At 31.7% G+C, this 17,511-nt stretch overlaps 23 non-coding genes across 23 annotated transcripts; all 23 read right to left on the bottom strand.

Moving 5' to 3' along the window:
- Positions 1–328: 328 nt before the first annotated feature.
- Positions 329–400, bottom strand: TRNAG-UCC (transfer RNA glycine (anticodon UCC)). Its single transcript has one exon. It is a non-coding gene; the product is annotated as a tRNA-Gly (tRNA).
- A 135-nt stretch (positions 401–535) lies between these two features.
- On the bottom strand, positions 536–607 carry TRNAG-UCC (transfer RNA glycine (anticodon UCC)). The gene has a single exon. It is a non-coding gene; the product is annotated as a tRNA-Gly (tRNA).
- Positions 608–741: 134 nt separating this feature from the next.
- Positions 742–813, bottom strand: TRNAG-UCC (transfer RNA glycine (anticodon UCC)). The gene has a single exon. It is a non-coding gene; the product is annotated as a tRNA-Gly (tRNA).
- Positions 814–1,615: 802 nt separating this feature from the next.
- Positions 1,616–1,687, bottom strand: TRNAG-UCC (transfer RNA glycine (anticodon UCC)). Its single transcript has one exon. It is a non-coding gene; the product is annotated as a tRNA-Gly (tRNA).
- Positions 1,688–1,908: 221 nt separating this feature from the next.
- TRNAG-UCC (transfer RNA glycine (anticodon UCC)) lies at positions 1,909–1,980 on the bottom strand. The gene has a single exon. It is a non-coding gene; the product is annotated as a tRNA-Gly (tRNA).
- A 342-nt stretch (positions 1,981–2,322) lies between these two features.
- On the bottom strand, positions 2,323–2,394 carry TRNAG-UCC (transfer RNA glycine (anticodon UCC)). Its single transcript has one exon. It is a non-coding gene; the product is annotated as a tRNA-Gly (tRNA).
- Positions 2,395–3,150: 756 nt separating this feature from the next.
- On the bottom strand, positions 3,151–3,222 carry TRNAG-UCC (transfer RNA glycine (anticodon UCC)). Its single transcript has one exon. It is a non-coding gene; the product is annotated as a tRNA-Gly (tRNA).
- A 135-nt stretch (positions 3,223–3,357) lies between these two features.
- Positions 3,358–3,429, bottom strand: TRNAG-UCC (transfer RNA glycine (anticodon UCC)). Its single transcript has one exon. It is a non-coding gene; the product is annotated as a tRNA-Gly (tRNA).
- A 134-nt stretch (positions 3,430–3,563) lies between these two features.
- TRNAG-UCC (transfer RNA glycine (anticodon UCC)) lies at positions 3,564–3,635 on the bottom strand. The gene has a single exon. It is a non-coding gene; the product is annotated as a tRNA-Gly (tRNA).
- Positions 3,636–4,437: 802 nt separating this feature from the next.
- TRNAG-UCC (transfer RNA glycine (anticodon UCC)) lies at positions 4,438–4,509 on the bottom strand. Its single transcript has one exon. It is a non-coding gene; the product is annotated as a tRNA-Gly (tRNA).
- Positions 4,510–4,730: 221 nt separating this feature from the next.
- On the bottom strand, positions 4,731–4,802 carry TRNAG-UCC (transfer RNA glycine (anticodon UCC)). Its single transcript has one exon. It is a non-coding gene; the product is annotated as a tRNA-Gly (tRNA).
- A 2,801-nt stretch (positions 4,803–7,603) lies between these two features.
- Positions 7,604–7,675, bottom strand: TRNAG-UCC (transfer RNA glycine (anticodon UCC)). The gene has a single exon. It is a non-coding gene; the product is annotated as a tRNA-Gly (tRNA).
- A 548-nt stretch (positions 7,676–8,223) lies between these two features.
- On the bottom strand, positions 8,224–8,295 carry TRNAE-UUC (transfer RNA glutamic acid (anticodon UUC)). Its single transcript has one exon. It is a non-coding gene; the product is annotated as a tRNA-Glu (tRNA).
- Positions 8,296–8,429: 134 nt separating this feature from the next.
- TRNAG-UCC (transfer RNA glycine (anticodon UCC)) lies at positions 8,430–8,501 on the bottom strand. Its single transcript has one exon. It is a non-coding gene; the product is annotated as a tRNA-Gly (tRNA).
- An 802-nt stretch (positions 8,502–9,303) lies between these two features.
- Positions 9,304–9,375, bottom strand: TRNAG-UCC (transfer RNA glycine (anticodon UCC)). The gene has a single exon. It is a non-coding gene; the product is annotated as a tRNA-Gly (tRNA).
- A 221-nt stretch (positions 9,376–9,596) lies between these two features.
- Positions 9,597–9,668, bottom strand: TRNAG-UCC (transfer RNA glycine (anticodon UCC)). Its single transcript has one exon. It is a non-coding gene; the product is annotated as a tRNA-Gly (tRNA).
- A 2,798-nt stretch (positions 9,669–12,466) lies between these two features.
- Positions 12,467–12,538, bottom strand: TRNAG-UCC (transfer RNA glycine (anticodon UCC)). The gene has a single exon. It is a non-coding gene; the product is annotated as a tRNA-Gly (tRNA).
- A 963-nt stretch (positions 12,539–13,501) lies between these two features.
- On the bottom strand, positions 13,502–13,573 carry TRNAG-UCC (transfer RNA glycine (anticodon UCC)). The gene has a single exon. It is a non-coding gene; the product is annotated as a tRNA-Gly (tRNA).
- Positions 13,574–13,707: 134 nt separating this feature from the next.
- On the bottom strand, positions 13,708–13,779 carry TRNAG-UCC (transfer RNA glycine (anticodon UCC)). Its single transcript has one exon. It is a non-coding gene; the product is annotated as a tRNA-Gly (tRNA).
- Positions 13,780–14,874: 1,095 nt separating this feature from the next.
- Positions 14,875–14,946, bottom strand: TRNAG-UCC (transfer RNA glycine (anticodon UCC)). The gene has a single exon. It is a non-coding gene; the product is annotated as a tRNA-Gly (tRNA).
- Positions 14,947–16,737: 1,791 nt separating this feature from the next.
- On the bottom strand, positions 16,738–16,809 carry TRNAG-UCC (transfer RNA glycine (anticodon UCC)). Its single transcript has one exon. It is a non-coding gene; the product is annotated as a tRNA-Gly (tRNA).
- Positions 16,810–16,943: 134 nt separating this feature from the next.
- Positions 16,944–17,015, bottom strand: TRNAG-UCC (transfer RNA glycine (anticodon UCC)). Its single transcript has one exon. It is a non-coding gene; the product is annotated as a tRNA-Gly (tRNA).
- A 135-nt stretch (positions 17,016–17,150) lies between these two features.
- TRNAG-UCC (transfer RNA glycine (anticodon UCC)) lies at positions 17,151–17,222 on the bottom strand. The gene has a single exon. It is a non-coding gene; the product is annotated as a tRNA-Gly (tRNA).
- Positions 17,223–17,511: the final 289 nt, after the last annotated feature.

Below are 17,511 nucleotides of genomic sequence, written 5' to 3'. Positions count from 1 at the left end.
TATAAAATTCTTCTCTTAATTAATTAACAAAAACTGATTACGAATAATTAAATATAGAAAGAAATTATCGTTCTTCTCCAGTATTATTTACAGATATGTAGCATGTAAAATTGGAATCGAAATGCGATATCCGGGAATCAAACCCGGATCAACTGCTTGGAAGGCAACTATGCTAACCATTACACCTCCGTCGCTCAATGTATATTATATAAAATTCTTCTCTTAATTAATTAACAAAAGGAGAATACGAATAATTAATATAGAAAGAAATTATCGTTCTTCTCCAGTATTATTTACAGATATGTAGCATGTAAAATTGGAATTGAAATGCGATGGCAGGGAATCGAAGCCTGATCAACTGCTTGGAAGGCAACTATGCTAACCATTACACCACCATCGCTCAATGTATATTATATAAAATTCTTCTCTTAATTAATTAACAAAAGGAGAATACGAATAATTAAATATAGAAAGAAATTATCGTTCTTCTCCAGTATTATTTACAGATATGTAGCATGTAAAATTTTAATTGAAATGCGATGGCCGGGAATCGAAGCCGGATCAACTGCTTGGAAAGCAACTATGCTAACCATTACACCACCATCGCTCAATGAATATTATATAAAATTCTTCTCTTAATTATTTACAAAAACAGACTACGAATAATTAAACATAGAAAGAAATTATCGTTCTTCTCCAGTATTATTTACAGATATGTAGCATGTAAAATTGGAATTGAAGTGCGATGGCCGGGAATCGAACCCGGATCAACTGCTTGGAAGGCAACTATGCTAACCATTACACCACCATCGCTCAATGTATATTATATAAAATTCTTCTCTTAATTAATTAACAAAAGGAGAATACGAATAATTAAATAAAGAATGAAATTATCGTTCTTCTCCAGTATTATATAAAATTCTTCTCTTAATTAATTAACAAAAGGAGAATACGAATAATTAAATATTGAAAGAAATTGTCGTTCTTCTCCAGTATTATTTACAGATATGTAGCATGTAAAATTGGAATCGAAATGCGATGTCCGGGAATCGAAACCGGATCAACTGCTTGGAAGGCAACTATGCTAACCATTACACCACCATCGCTCAATGTATATTATATAAAATTCTTCTTTTAATTAATTAACAAAAGGAGAATACGAATAATTAAATATAGAAAGAAATTATCGTTCTTCTCTAGTATTATATAAAATTCTTCTCTTAATTAATTAACAAAAGGAGAATACGAATAATTAAATAAAGAAAGAAATTATCGTTCTTCAGTATTATTTACAGATATGTAGAATGTAAAATTGGAATTGAAATGCAATGGCCGGGAATTGAACCCGGATCTATTGCTTGGACGGCAACCTGAGCTAACCATTACACCACCATCGCTCAATGTATATTATACAAAATTCTTCTTTTAATTAATTAACAAAAGGAGAATACGAATAATTAAATATAGAAAGAAATTATCGTTCTTCTCCAGTATTATATAAAATTCTTCTCTTAATTAATTAACAAAAGGAGAATACGAATAATTAAATATTGAAAGAAATTGTCGTTCTTCAGTATTATTTACAGATATGTAGAATGTACAATTGGAATTGAAATGCAATGGCCGGGAATTGAACCCGGATCTATTGCTTGGACGGCAACTAAGCTAACCATTACACCACCATCGCTCAATATATATTATATAAAATTCTTCTTTTAATTAATTAACAAAAGGAGAATACGAATAATTAAATATAGAAAGAAATTATCGTTCTTCTTCAGTATTATATAAAATTCTTCTCTTAATTAACTAACAAAAGGAGAATACGAATAATTAAATAAAGAAAGAAATTATCGTTCTTCTCCAGTATTATTTACAGATATGTAGCATGTAAAATTGGAATTGAAGTGCGATGGCCGGGAATCGAACCCGGATCAACTGCTTGGAAGGCAACTACGCTAACCATTACACCACCATCGCTCAATGAATATTATATAAAATTCTTCTCTTAATTAATGAACAAAAGGAGAATACGAATAATTAAATAAAGAAAGAAATTATCGTTCTTCTCCAGTATTATTTACAGATATGTAGCATGTAAAATTGGAATCGAAATGCGGTGTCCGGGAATCGAAACCGGATCAACTGCTTGGAAGGCAACTATGCTAACCATTACACCACCATCGCTCAATGAATATTATATAAAATTCTTCTCTTAATTAATTAACAAAAGGAGAATACGAATAATTAAATATAGAAAGAAATTATCGTTCTTCTCCAGTATTATTTACAGATATGTAGCATGTAAAATTGGAATTGAAGTGCGATGGCCGGGAATCGAAACCGGATCAACTGCTTGGAAGGCAACTATGCTAACCATTACACCACCATCGCTCAATGTATATTATATAAAATTCTTCTCTTAATGAATTAACAAAAGGAGAATACGAATAATTAAATATAGAAAGAAATTATCGTTCTTCTCCAGTATTATTTACAGATATGTAGCATGTAAAATTGGAATTGAAATGCGATGTCCGGGAATCGAAACCGGATCAACTGCTTGGAAGGCAACTATGCTAACCATTACACCACCATCGCTCAATGAATATTATATAAAATTCTTCTCTTAATTAATTAACAAAAACAGAATACGAATAATTAAATATAGAAAGAAATTATCGTTCTTCTCCAGTATTATTTACAGATATGTAGCATGTAAAATTGAAATTGAAATACGATGGCCGGGAATCGAAGCCTGATCAACTGCTTGGAAGGCAACTATGCTAACCATTACACCACCATCGCTCAATGAATATTATATAAAATTCTTCTCTTAATTAATTAACAAAAACTGATTACGAATAATTAAATATAGAAAGAAATTATCGTTCTTCTCCAGTATTATTTACAGATATGTAGCATGTAAAATTGGAATCGAAATGCGATATCCGGGAATCAAACCCGGATCAACTGCTTGGAAGGCAACTATGCTAACCATTACACCTCCGTCGCTCAATGTATATTATATAAAATTCTTCTCTTAATTAATTAACAAAAGGAGAATACGAATAATTAAATATAGAAAGAAATTATCGTTCTTCTCCAGTATTATTTACAGATATGTAGCATGTAAAATTGGAATTGAAATGCGATGGCAGGGAATCGAAGCCTGATCAACTGCTTGGAAGGCAACTATGCTAACCATTACACCACCATCGCTCAATGTATATTATATAAAATTCTTCTCTTAATTAATTAACAAAAGGAGAATACGAATAATTAAATATAGAAAGAAATTATCGTTCTTCTCCAGTATTATTTACAGATATGTAGCATGTAAAATTTTAATTGAAATGCGATGGCCGGGAATCGAAGCCGGATCAACTGCTTGGAAAGCAACTATGCTAACCATTACACCACCATCGCTCAATGAATATTATATAAAATTCTTCTCTTAATTATTTACAAAAACAGACTACGAATAATTAAACATAGAAAGAAATTATCGTTCTTCTCCAGTATTATTTACAGATATGTAGCATGTAAAATTGGAATTGAAGTGCGATGGCCGGGAATCGAACCCGGATCAACTGCTTGGAAGGCAACTATGCTAACCATTACACCACCATCGCTCAATGTATATTATATAAAATTCTTCTCTTAATTAATTAACAAAAGGAGAATACGAATAATTAAATAAAGAATGAAATTATCGTTCTTCTCCAGTATTATATAAAATTCTTCTCTTAATTAATTAACAAAAGGAGAATACGAATAATTAAATATTGAAAGAAATTGTCGTTCTTCTCCAGTATTATTTACAGATATGTAGCATGTAAAATTGGAATCGAAATGCGATGTCCGGGAATCGAAACCGGATCAACTGCTTGGAAGGCAACTATGCTAACCATTACACCACCATCGCTCAATGTATATTATATAAAATTCTTCTTTTAATTAATTAACAAAAGGAGAATACGAATAATTAAATATAGAAAGAAATTATCGTTCTTCTCTAGTATTATATAAAATTCTTCTCTTAATTAATTAACAAAAGGAGAATACGAATAATTAAATAAAGAAAGAAATTATCGTTCTTCAGTATTATTTACAGATATGTAGAATGTAAAATTGGAATTGAAATGCAATGGCCGGGAATTGAACCCGGATCTATTGCTTGGACGGCAACCTGAGCTAACCATTACACCACCATCGCTCAATGTATATTATACAAAATTCTTCTTTTAATTAATTAACAAAAGGAGAATACGAATAATTAAATATAGAAAGAAATTATCGTTCTTCTCCAGTATTATATAAAATTCTTCTCTTAATTAATTAACAAAAGGAGAATACGAATAATTAAATATTGAAAGAAATTGTCGTTCTTCAGTATTATTTACAGATATGTAGAATGTACAATTGGAATTGAAATGCAATGGCCGGGAATTGAACCCGGATCTATTGCTTGGACGGCAACTAAGCTAACCATTACACCACCATCGCTCAATATATATTATATAAAATTCTTCTTTTAATTAATTAACAAAAGGAGAATACGAATAATTAAATATAGAAAGAAATTATCGTTCTTCTCCAGTATTATATAAAATTCTTCTCTTAATTAACTAACAAAAGGAGAATACGAATAATTAAATAAAGAAAGAAATTATCGTTCTTCTCCAGTATTATTTACAGATATGTAGCATGTAAAATTGGAATTGAAGTGCGATGGCCGGGAATCGAACCCGGATCAACTGCTTGGAAGGCAACTACGCTAACCATTACACCACCATCGCTCAATGAATATTATATAAAATTCTTCTCTTAATTAATGAACAAAAGGAGAATACGAATAATTAAATAAAGAAAGAAATTATCGTTCTTCTCCAGTATTATTTACAGATATGTAGCATGTAAAATTGGAATCGAAATGCGGTGTCCGGGAATCGAAACCGGATCAACTGCTTGGAAGGCAACTATGCTAACCATTACACCACCATCGCTCAATGAATATTATATAAAATTCTTCTCTTAATTAATTATCAAAAGGAGAATACGAATAATTAAATATAGAAAGAAATTATCGTTCTTCTCCAGTATTATTTACAGATATGTAGCATGTAAAATTGGAATTGAAATGCGATGGCAGGGAATCAAACACGGATCAACTGCTTGGAAGGCAACTATGCTAACCATTACACCACCATCGCTCAATGAATATTATATAAAATTCTTCTCTTAATCAATTAACAAAAACTGATTACGAATAATTAAATACAGTGAAACCTGTCTATGTTGGCCACCATCGGTTCCATTGAAAAGTGGCCAACTTAGACAGGTGGCCAACTTACAGAAAATAAGTGATTGGTGTATTTTTAGAATAGGATTTCTAGTATTACATGGTTATAAAATTTTAATAAGCAATATCATGACAGCTACTTTTAAATAATGTATATAGAGAAATCATAATACACAGTACTAGAAAAAATACTACAGTATATTTAATATATGTGCCTTTTTCTTCTTGAAAACTAGTCTGGTACACTGAATTATTCGGACGGAAAACACAATCACACAACCATAAAATCGAAACATATGTACGCAGTTTATTGAAATTGATAGTGTAGCACACTGACTTATTCAGATTGAATTCAAGAAAAGCGAAATTATAAATTCAATAATTTACATGCAGTTTATATGATTTTTTTTCGGCAGTGATTCTGTAAGTACCTTTCGAAAAGTAGCAAAGCAGTAAATAATAACAGATTTAATCACGGTGGTTCATCCTAGACTTTTTTTTTTTTTTTTTTGCACATATGCACATTCTAATTTTGTAGTAACTACCTCTTGTTAATGAGCTACAAGTGTTTCCCTTGAAGCAAAAGATGTTTCGATAAAATCTTAAGGGAATTCATACTTGAAAACCTCCGCTACTTTTCGACAAGCCGTCAGGTACCAATAAATCACAATTGAGATGGTTAGATTTAACCTTGAGAATTTTCCGGAATTACTAAAGCTTCCCACTGATGAAAGGAGCCGATATAGCTAATGGTTTTACCAAAACAGACAGGTTAAACAAATACGTACGACCATTTCCTGAATTCCTGTACGTGCGTTTTCTTATTCGCCACTCTCTTCACCACCCCTTTGTCAGGGTAGTGTTCTGGCCATTGACCTCCAAGATCAAATCGTGGGGATCTATGTTTCTCTGTGTCCAGTAACAAACACAGAACATTTGGCTCTCATACGGGAATACGAAAGAGTTAAGAAAAATATCAAAACGTATTCGCGTGGTCAAGATACACAGGTAAATTTATCAATAGCAACATAGGGTAAACATTGCTTCAATGCGGCCAACTTCCAAGATAGACAGGTGGCCAACTTACAGAGTAATGAGTAATGAATGTCTTATGGGAAAATGCAGGTTCAAGACGAACGAGGCCAAGATAAGCAGGTGGCCAACTTAGGGAGGTGGCCAAGTTAACAGGTTTCACTGTATAGAAAGAAATTATCGTTCTCCAGTATTATTTACAGATATGTAGCATGTAAAATTGGAATCGAAATGCGATATCCGGGAATCAAACCCGGATCAACTGCTTGGAAGGCAACTATGCTAACCATTACACCTCCGTCGCTCAATGTATATTATATAAAATTCTTCTCTTAATTAATTAACAAAAGGAGAATACGAATAATTAAATATAGAAAGAAATTATCGTTCTTCTCCAGTATTATTTACAGATATGTAGCATGAAAAATTGGAATTGAAATGCGATGTCCGGGAATCGAAGCCTGATCAACTGCTTGGAAGGCAACTATGCTAACCATTACACCACCATCGCTCAATGTATATTATATAAAATTCTTCTCTTAATTAATTAACAAAAGGAGAATACGAATAATTAAATATAGAAAGAAATTATCGTTCTTCTCCAGTATTATTTACAGATATGTAGCATGAAAAATTGGAATTGAAATGCGATGTCCGGGAATCGAAACCGGATCAACTGCTTGGAAGGCAACTATGCTAACCATTACACCACCATCGCTCAATGTATATTATATAAAATTCTTCTCTTAATGAATTAACAAAAGGAGAATACGAATAATTAAATATAGAAAGAAATTATCGTTCTTCTCCAGTATTATTTACAGATATGTAGCATGTAAAATTGGAATTGAAATGCGATGTCCGGGAATCGAAACCGGAACAACTGCTTGGAAGGCAACTATGCTAACCATTACACCACCATCGCTCAATGAATATTATATAAAATTCTTCTCTTAATTAATTAACAAAAACAGAATACGAATAATTAAATATAGAAAGAAATTATCGTTCTTCTCCAGTATTATTTACAGATATGTAGCATGTAAAATTGGAATTGAAATACGATGGCCGGGAATCGAAGCCTGATCAACTGCTTGGAAGGCAACTATGCTAACCATTACACCACCATCGCTCAATGAATATTATATAAAATTCTTCTCTTAATTATTTACAAAAACAGATTATGAATAATTAAATATAGAAAGAAATTATCGTTCTTCTCCAGTATTATTTACAGATATGTAGCATGTAAAATTGGAATTGAAGTGCGATGGCCGGGAATCGAACCCGAATCAACTGCTTGGAAGGCAAGTATGCTAACCATTACACCACCATCGCTCAATGTATATTATATAAAATTCTTCTCTTAATTAATTAACAAAAGGAGAATACGAATAATTAAATAAAGAAAGAAATTATCGTTCTTCTCCAGTATTATTTACAGATATGTAGCATGTAAAATTGGAATTGGAATACGATGGCCGGGAATCGAAGCCTGATCAACTGCTTGGAAGGCAACTATGCTAACCATTACACAACCATCGCTCAATGAATATTATATAAAATTCTTCTCTTAATTAATTAACAAAAACAGAATACGAATAATTAAATATAGAAAGAAATTATCGTTCTTCTCCAGTATTATTTACAGATATGTAGCATGTAAAATTGGAATTGAAATACGATGGCCGGGAATCGAAGCCTGATCAACTGCTTGGAAGGCAACTATGCTAACCATTACACCACCATCGCTCAATGAATATTATATAAAATTCTTCTCTTAATTATTTACAAAAACAGATTATGAATAATTAAATATAGAAAGAAATTATCGTTCTTCTCCAGTATTATTTACAGATATGTAGCATGTAAAATTTTAATTGAAATGCGATGGCCGGGAATCGAAGCCGGATCAACTGCTTGAAAAGCAACTATGCTAACCATTACACCACCATCGCTCAATGAATATTATATAAAATTCTTCTCTTAATTATTTACAAAAACAGACTACGAATAATTAAACATAGAAAGAAATTATCGTTCTTCTCCAGTATTATTTACAGATATGTAGCATGTAAAATTGGAATTGAAGTGCGATGGCCGGGAATCGAACCCGGATCAACTGCTTGGAAGGCAACTATGCTAACCATTACACCACCATCGCTCAATGTATATTATATAAAATTCTTCTCTTAATTAATTAACAAAAGGAGAATACGAATAATTAAATAAAGAATGAAATTATCGTTCTTCTCCAGTATTATATAAAATTCTTCTCTTAATTAATTAACAAAAGGAGAATACGAATAATTAAATATTGAAAGAAATTGTCGTTCTTCTCCAGTATTATTTACAGATATGTAGCATGTAAAATTGGAATCGAAATGCGATGTCCGGGAATCGAAACCGGATCAACTGCTTGGAAGGCAACTATGCTAACCATTACACCACCATCGCTCAATGTATATTATATAAAATTCTTCTTTTAATTAATTAACAAAAGGAGAATACGAATAATTAAATATAGAAAGAAATTATCGTTCTTCTCTAGTATTATATAAAATTCTTCTCTTAATTAATTAACAAAAGGAGAATACGAATAATTAAATAAAGAAAGAAATTATCGTTCTTCAGTATTATTTACAGATATGTAGAATGTAAAATTGGAATTGAAATGCAATGGCCGGGAATTGAACCCGGATCTATTGCTTGGACGGCAACCTGAGCTAACCATTACACCACCATCGCTCAATGTATATTATACAAAATTCTTCTTTTAATTAATTAACAAAAGGAGAATACGAATAATTAAATATAGAAAGAAATTATCGTTCTTCTCCAGTATTATATAAAATTCTTCTCTTAATTAATTAACAAAAGGAGAATACGAATAATTAAATATTGAAAGAAATTGTCGTTCTTCAGTATTATTTACAGATATGTAGAATGTACAATTGGAATTGAAATGCAATGGCCGGGAATTGAACCCGGATCTATTGCTTGGACGGCAACTAAGCTAACCATTACACCACCATCGCTCAATATATATTATATAAAATTCTTCTTTTAATTAATTAACAAAAGGAGAATACGAATAATTAAATATAGAAAGAAATTATCGTTCTTCTCCAGTATTATATAAAATTCTTCTCTTAATTAACTAACAAAAGGAGAATACGAATAATTAAATAAAGAAAGAAATTATCGTTCTTCTCCAGTATTATTTACAGATATGTAGCATGTAAAATTGGAATTGAAGTGCGATGGCCGGGAATCGAACCCGGATCAACTGCTTGGAAGGCAACTACGCTAACCATTACACCACCATCGCTCAATGAATATTATATAAAATTCTTCTCTTAATTAATGAACAAAAGGAGAATACGAATAATTAAATAAAGAAAGAAATTATCGTTCTTCTCCAGTATTATTTACAGATATGTAGCATGTAAAATTGGAATCGAAATGCGGTGTCCGGGAATCGAAACCGGATCAACTGCTTGGAAGGCAACTATGCTAACCATTACACCACCATCGCTCAATGAATATTATATAAAATTCTTCTCTTAATTAATTATCAAAAGGAGAATACGAATAATTAAATATAGAAAGAAATTATCGTTCTTCTCCAGTATTATTTACAGATATGTAGCATGTAAAATTGGAATTGAAATGCGATGGCAGGGAATCAAACACGGATCAACTGCTTGGAAGGCAACTATGCTAACCATTACACCACCATCGCTCAATGAATATTATATAAAATTCTTCTCTTAATCAATTAACAAAAACTGATTACGAATAATTAAATACAGTGAAACCTGTCTATGTTGGCCACCATCGGTTCCATTGAAAAGTGGCCAACTTAGACAGGTGGCCAACTTACAGAAAATAAGTGATTGGTGTATTTTTAGAATAGGATTTCTAGTATTACATGGTTATAAAATTTTAATAAGCAATATCATGACAGCTACTTTTAAATAATGTATATAGAGAAATCATAATACACAGTACTAGAAAAAATACTACAGTATATTTAATATATGTGCCTTTTTCTTCTTGAAAACTAGTCTGGTACACTGAATTATTCGGACGGAAAACACAATCACACAACCATAAAATCGAAACATATGTACGCAGTTTATTGAAATTGATAGTGTAGCACACTGACTTATTCAGATTGAATTCAAGAAAAGCGAAATTATAAATTCAATAATTTATATGCAGTTTATATGATTTTTTTTCGGCAGTGATTCTGTAAGTACCTTTCGAAAAGTAGCAAAGCAGTAAATAATAACAGATTTAATCACGGTGGTTCATCCTAGACTTTTTTTTTTTTTTTGCACATATGCACATTCTAATTTTGTAGTAACTACCTCTTGTTAATGAGCTACAAGTGTTTCCCTTGAAGCAAAAGATGTTTCGATAAAATCTTAAGGGAATTCATACTTGAAAACCTCCGCTACTTTTCGACAAGCCGTCAGGTACCAATAAATCACAATTGAGATGGTTAGATTTAACCTTGAGAATTTTCCGGAATTACTAAAGCTTCCCACTGATGAAAGGAGCCGATATAGCTAATGGTTTTACCAAAACAGACAGGTTAAACAAATACGTACGACCATTTCCTGAATTCCTGTACGTGCGTTTTCTTATTCGCCACTCTCTTCACCACCCCTTTGTCAGGGTAGTGTTCTGGCCATTGACCTCCAAGATCAAATCGTGGGGATCTATGTTTCTCTGTGTCCAATAACAAACACAGAACATTTGGCTCTCATACGGGAATACGAAAGAGTTAAGAAAAATATCAAAACGTATTCGCGTGGTCAAGATACACAGGTAAATTTATCAATAGCAACATAGGGTAAACATTGCTTCAATGCGGCCAACTTCCAAGATAGACAGGTGGCCAACTTACAGAGTAATGAGTAATGAATGTCTTATGGGAAAATGCAGGTTCAAGACGAACGAGGCCAAGATAAGCAGGTGGCCAACTTAGGGAGGTGGCCAAGTTAACAGGTTTCACTGTATAGAAAGAAATTATCGTTCTCCAGTATTATTTACAGATATGTAGCATGTAAAATTGGAATCGAAATGCGATATCCGGGAATCAAACCCGGATCAACTGCTTGGAAGGCAACTATGCTAACCATTACACCTCCGTCGCTCAATGTATATTATATAAAATTCTTCTCTTAATTAATTAACAAAAGGAGAATACGAATAATTAAATATAGAAAGAAATTATCGTTCTTCTCCAGTATTATTTACAGATATGTAGCATGAAAAATTGGAATTGAAATGCGATGTCCGGGAATCGAAGCCTGATCAACTGCTTGGAAGGCAACTATGCTAACCATTACACCACCATCGCTCAATGTATATTATATAAAATTCTTCTCTTAATTAATTAACAAAAGGAGAATACGAATAATTAAATATAGAAAGAAATTATCGTTCTTCTCCAGTATTATTTACAGATATGTAGCATGAAAAATTGGAATTGAAATGCGATGTCCGGGAATCGAAACCGGATCAACTGCTTGGAAGGCAACTATGCTAACCATTACACCACCATCGCTCAATGTATATTATATAAAATTCTTCTCTTAATGAATTAACAAAAGGAGAATACGAATAATTAAATATAGAAAGAAATTATCGTTCTTCTCCAGTATTATTTACAGATATGTAGCATGTAAAATTGGAATTGAAATGCGATGTCCGGGAATCGAAACCGGAACAACTGCTTGGAAGGCAACTATGCTAACCATTACACCACCATCGCTCAATGAATATTATATAAAATTCTTCTCTTAATTAATTAACAAAAGGGGAATACGAATAATTAAATATAGAAAGAAATTATCGTTCTTCTCCAGTATTATTTACAGATATGTAGCATGTAAAATTGGAATTGAAATACGATGGCCGGGAATCGAAGCCTGATCAACTGCTTGGAAGGCAACTATGCTAACCATTACACCACCATCGCTCAATGAATATTATATAAAATTCTTCTCTTAATTATTTACAAAAACAGATTATGAATAATTAAATATAGAAAGAAATTATCGTTCTTCTCCAGTATTATTTACAGATATGTAGCATGTAAAATTGGAATTGAAGTGCGATGGCCGGGAATCGAACCCGAATCAACTGCTTGGAAGGCAAGTATGCTAACCATTACACCACCATCGCTCAATGTATATTATATAAAATTCTTCTCTTAATTAATTAACAAAAGGAGAATACGAATAATTAAATAAAGAAAGAAATTATCGTTCTTCTCCAGTATTATTTACAGATATGTAGCATGTAAAATTGGAATTGGAATACGATGGCCGGGAATCGAAGCCTGATCAACTGCTTGGAAGGCAACTATGCTAACCATTACACAACCATCGCTCAATGAATATTATATAAAATTCTTCTCTTAATTAATTAACAAAAACAGAATACGAATAATTAAATATAGAAAGAAATTATCGTTCTTCTCCAGTATTATTTACAGATATGTAGCATGTAAAATTGGAATCGAAATGCGATGTCCGGGAATCGAAACCGGATCAACTGCTTGGAAGGCAACTATGCTAACCATTACACTACCATCGCTCAATGAATATTATATAAAATTCATCTCTTAATTAATTAACAAAAGGAGAATACGAATAATTAAATATAGAAAGAAATTATCGTTCTTCTCCAGTATTATTTACAGATATGTAGCATGTAAAATTGGAATTGAAATGCGATGGCAGGAAATCAAACACGGATCAACTGCTTGGAAGGCAACTATGCTAACCATTACACCACCATCGCTCAATGAATATTATATAAAATTCTTCTCTTAATTAATTAACAAAAACTGATTACGAATAATTAAATATAGAAAGAAATTATCGTTCTTCTCCAGTATTATTTACAGATATGTAGCATGTAAAATTGGAATCGAAATGCGATATCCGGGAATCAAACCCGGATCAACTGCTTGGAAGGCAACTATGCTAACCATTACACCTCCGTCGCTCAATGTATATTATATAAAATTCTTCTCTTAATTAATTAACAAAAGGAGAATACGAATAATTAAATATAGAAAGAAATTATCGTTCTTCTCCAGTATTATTTACAGATATGTAGCATGTAAAATTTTAATTGAAATGCGATGGCCGGGAATCGAAGCCGGATCAACTGCTTGGAAAGCAACTATGCTAACCATTACACCACCATCGCTCAATGAATATTATATAAAATTCTTCTCTTAATTATTTACAAAAACAGACTACGAATAATTAAATATAGAAAGAAATTATCGTTCTTCTCCAGTATTATTTACAGATATGTAGCATGTAAAATTGGAATTGAAGTGCGATGGCCGGGAATCGAACCCGGATCAACTGCTTGGAAGGCAACTATGCTAACCATTACACCACCATCGCTCAATGTATATTATATAAAATTCTTCTCTTAATTAATTAACAAAAGGAGAATACGAATAATTAAATAAAGAATGAAATTATCGTTCTTCTCCAGTATTATATAAAATTCTTCTCTTAATTAATTAACAAAAGGAGAATACGAATAATTAAATATTGAAAGAAATTGTCGTTCTTCTCCAGTATTATTTACAGATATGTAGCATGTAAAATTGGAATCGAAATGCGATGTCCGGGAATCGAAACCGGATCAACTGCTTGGAAGGCAACTATGCTAACCATTACACCACCATCGCTCAATGTATATTATATAAAATTCTTGTTTTAATTAATTAACAAAAGGAGAATACGAATAATTAAATATAGAAAGAAATTATCGTTCTTCTCTAGTATTATATAAAATTCTTCTCTTAATTAATTAACAAAAGGAGAATACGAATAATTAAATAAAGAAAGAAATTATCGTTCTTCAGTATTATTTACAGATATGTAGAATGTAAAATTGGAATTGAAATGCAATGGCCGGGAATTGAACCCGGATCTATTGCTTGGACGGCAACCTGAGCTAACCATTACACCACCATCGCTCAATGTATATTATATAAAATTCTTCTTTTAATTAATTAACAAAAGGAGAATACGAATAATTAAATATAGAAAGAAATTATCGTTCTTCTCCAGTATTATATAAAATTCTTCTCTTAATTAATTAACAAAAGGAGAATACGAATAATTAAATATTGAAAGAAATTGTCGTTCTTCAGTATTATTTACAGATATGTAGAATGTACAATTGGAATTGAAATGCAATGGCCGGGAATTGAACCCGGATCTATTGCTTGGACGGCAACTAAGCTAACCATTACACCACCATCGCTCAATGTATATTATATAAAATTCTTCTTTTAATTAATTAACAAAAGGAGAATACGAATAATTAAATATAGAAAGAAATTATCGTTCTTCTCCAGTATTATATAAAATTCTTCTCTTAATTAACTAACAAAAGGAGAATACGAATAATTAAATAAAGAAAGAAATTATCGTTCTTCTCCAGTATTATTTACAGATATGTAGCATGTAAAATTGGAATTGAAGTGCGATGGCCGGGAATCGAACCCGGATCAACTGCTTGGAAGGCAACTATGCTAACCATTACACCACCATCGCTCAATGAATATTATATAAAATTCTTCTCTTAATTAATTAACAAAAGGAGAATACGAATAATTAAATAAAGAAAGAAATTATCGTTCTTCTCCAGTATTATTTACAGATATGTAGCATGTAAAATTGGAATCGAAATGCGATGTCCGGGAATCGAAACCGGATCAACTGCTTGGAAGGCAACTATGCTAACCATTACACCACCATCGCTCAATGAATATTATATAAAATTCTTCTCTTAATTAATTAACAAAAGGAGAATACGAATAATTAAATATAGAAAGAAATTATCGTTCTTCTCCAGTATTATTTACAGATATGTAGCATGTAAAATTGGAATTGAAATGCGATGGCAGGGAATCAAACACGGATCAACTGCTTGGAAGGCAACTATGCTAACCATTACACCACCATCGCTCAATGAATATTATATAAAATTCTTCTCTTAATTAATTAACAAAAGGAGAATACGAATAATTAAATATAGAAAGAAATTATCGTTCTTCTCCAGTATTATTTACAGATATGTAGCATGTAAAATTGGAATTGAAATGCGATGGCAGGGAATCAAACACGGATCAACTGCTTGGAAGGCAACTATGCTAACCATTACACCACCATCGCTCAATGAATATTATATAAAATTCTTCTCTTAATTAATTAACAAAAGGAGAATACGAATAATTAAATATAGAAAGAAATTATCGTTCTTCTCCAGTATTATTTACAGATATGTAGCATGTAAAATTGGAATTGAAATGCGATGGCAGGGAATCGAAACCGGATCAACTGCTTGGAAGGCAACTATGCTAACCATTACACCACCATCGCTCAATGAATATTATATAAAATTCTTCTCTTAATTAATTAACAAAAGGAGAATACGAATAATTAAATATAGAAAGAAATTATCGTTCTTCTCCAGTATTATTTACAGATATGTAGCATGTAAAATTGGAATTGAAATGCGATGGCAGGGAATCAAACACGGATCAACTGCTTGGAAGGCAACTATGCTAACCATTACACCACCATCGCTCAATGAATATTATATAAAATTCTTCTCTTAATTAATTAACAAAAACTGATTACGAATAATTAAATATAGAAAGAAATTATCGTTCTTCTCCAGTATTATTTACAGATATGTAGCATGTAAAATTGGAATTGAAATGTGATATCCGGGAATCAAACCCGGATCAACTGCTTGGAAGGCAACTATGCTAACCATTACACCTCCGTCGCTATATGTATATTATATAAAATTCTTCTCTTCATTAATTAACAAAAGGAGAATACGAATAATTAAATATAGAAAGAAATTATCTTTCTTCTCCAGTATTATTCACAGATATGTAGCATGTAAAATTGGAATTGAAATGCGATGGCAGGGAATCGAAGCCTGATCAACTGCTTGGAAGGCAACTATGCTAACCATTACACCACCATTGCTCAATGTATATTATATAAAATTCTTCTCTTAATTAATTAACAAAAGGAGAATACGAATAATTAAATATAGAAAGAAATTATCGTTCTTCTCCAGTATTATTTACAGATATGTAGCATGTAAAATTGGAATTGAAATGGGATGGCCGGGAATCGAAGCCGGATCAACTGCTTGGAAGGCAACTATGATAACCATTACACCACCATCGCTCAATGAATAATATATAAAATTCTTCTCTTAATTAATTAACAAAAACAGAATACGAATAATTAAATATAGAAAGAAATTATCGTTCTTCTCCAGTATTATTTACAGATATGTAACATGTAAGATTTTAATTGAAATGCGATGGCCGGGAATCGAACCCGGATCAACTGCTTGGAAGGCAACTATGCTAACCATTACACCACCATCGCTCAATGAATATTATATAAAATTCTTCTCTTAATTATTTACAAAAACAGACTACGAATAATTAAATATAGAAAGAAATTATCGTTCTTCTCCAGTATTATTTACAGATATGTAGCATGTAAAATTGGAATTGAAGTGCGATGGCCGGGAATCGAACCCGGATCAACTGCTTGGAAGGCAACTATGCTAACCATTACACCACCATCGCTATATGTATATTATATAAAATTCTTCTCTTAATTAATTAACAAAAGGAGAATACGAATAATTAAATATAGAAAGAAATTATCTTTCTTCTCCAGTATTATTTACAGATATGTAGCACGTAAAATTGGAATTGAAATGCGATGGCAGGGAATCGAAGCCTGATCAACTGCTTGGAAGGCAACTATGCTAACCATTACACCACCATCGCTCAATGTATATTATATAAAATTCTTCTCTTAATTAATTAACAAAAGGAGAATACGAATAATTAAATATAGAAAGAAATTATCGTTCTTCTCCAGTATTATTTACAGATATGTAGCATGTAAAATTGGAATTGAAATGGGATGGCCGGGAATCGAAGCCGGATCAACTGCTTGGAAGGCAACTATGCTAACCATTACACCACCATCGCTCAATGAATAATATATAAAATTCTTCTCTTAATTAATTAACAAAAACAGAATACGAATAATTAAATATAGAAAGAAATTATC

Source organism: Thermobia domestica, chromosome 7, assembly GCF_964235325.1.
Source record: "Thermobia domestica chromosome 7, izTheDome1.hap1.1, whole genome shotgun sequence".
In the NCBI taxonomy this organism is placed as follows: Eukaryota; Metazoa; Arthropoda; class Insecta; order Zygentoma; family Lepismatidae; genus Thermobia; species Thermobia domestica.
This window is presented reverse-complemented; position numbering and strand designations above follow the sequence as displayed.